Here is a 1,219-nt window from a genome sequence, read left to right on the forward strand (position 1 = left end):
AAAGGTTGACCCCCTTAAAATTTACCCAAAAAACTGTTCTACAAAATTCAACTATTACACGTTTTTGCACTTTTTGATTATTGAAACTAATACAAATTAGCAGTTTAAAAACTACATGCATGAATAAATATTATTACGTACGTGTATTTCTCAATATTTATATACAGTTTTTGTAATAATATGTGCATGTAGAGAAAACATTTGTAGTAGTAATATTTTCTCATGTCTTGCGGCTCTCAAAAATCTGAAGTTTTTTGTATGAGCCTCTTACATTAAGCAAATTTGGCCATCCTTGCAATATGCCAAAAGCTCTCTTTAGGACCCTATTTAAGTGTGAAGCTATTTTCAGGGAATTATTGATCTATATTCCCAAATCCCTCTGTTCCACTGCACTCCTCAGTGTCCAACTGTTTACTGTAAATTTCCTTCCTTTGTTTGTCTTCCCAAAGTGTAACACCTCACACTTGTCTGTATTAAATTCCATTTGCCATTTTTCAGTCCATTTTACCTGCTGGTCCAAATCTCTTTGAAAACCTTTCTCGCTGTTCACAACGCCTCCAATCCTAGTGTCAACTGCAAACTTTCTGATCTCTTTTATCAAATGCCCATTGGAGGCTTCATTGATGTGTTGGTATTCAATGAGTCACAGCGTCATACAGCAAGAAACAGACCCTCTGAACCTTCTTGTCTATGTTGACTAAATTGGCATTCTGGGCGAGACTTGCATTTGGTTCACATCCTTCTAAGCCTTTCCTTGTCATAAATCTGTCCAAATGCCTTTTGAATGTTGAAATTATACCTGCTTCTACAGTTTTGTCTGGCAACTCACCTAGCAGGGGAGAACCAGTGGTCAGGATGGCTGATCTCCCAGGACAAACCTATCCCATTGCACTTCAGGTGTGCTGACACCTGCAATGTCCCCAAATGTGGGATACTTGACTGCAAAATTTGTAGTAATGGGGGATTGTGTTCACGCTAAGGGCAGCACGGTTGGCCTAGCGGTTAGCGCAATGCCTTTACAGCACCAGCTATCGGGACCATGGTTCGAATCCTGTGCTGTCTGTAAGGAGTTTGTGTGTTCTCCCCGGGTTTTCCCCGGGGACTCCAGTTTCCTCCCACCATTCAAAATGTAGGTTAATTGGGTATAAATTGGGGGGCATGGACTCCTGGGCCGAACGGGCCTGTAACAGTGCTGTATGTCCAAATTTTTTACAAATTA

The 1,219-nt window shown here is 40.7% G+C and overlaps 1 non-coding gene across 1 annotated transcript; it reads left to right on the forward strand.

The window, feature by feature from the left end:
- The first annotated feature begins 821 nt into the window (after window positions 1-821).
- On the forward strand, window positions 822-980 carry LOC138765561 (U1 spliceosomal RNA). Its single transcript, XR_011358563.1, has one exon. It is a non-coding gene; the product is annotated as a U1 spliceosomal RNA (small nuclear RNA).
- The last annotated feature ends 239 nt before the right edge of the window (window positions 981-1,219 follow it).

This window comes from Narcine bancroftii, chromosome 5 (genome assembly GCF_036971445.1).
Source record: "Narcine bancroftii isolate sNarBan1 chromosome 5, sNarBan1.hap1, whole genome shotgun sequence".
NCBI lineage: Eukaryota > Metazoa > Chordata > Chondrichthyes > Torpediniformes > Narcinidae > Narcine > Narcine bancroftii.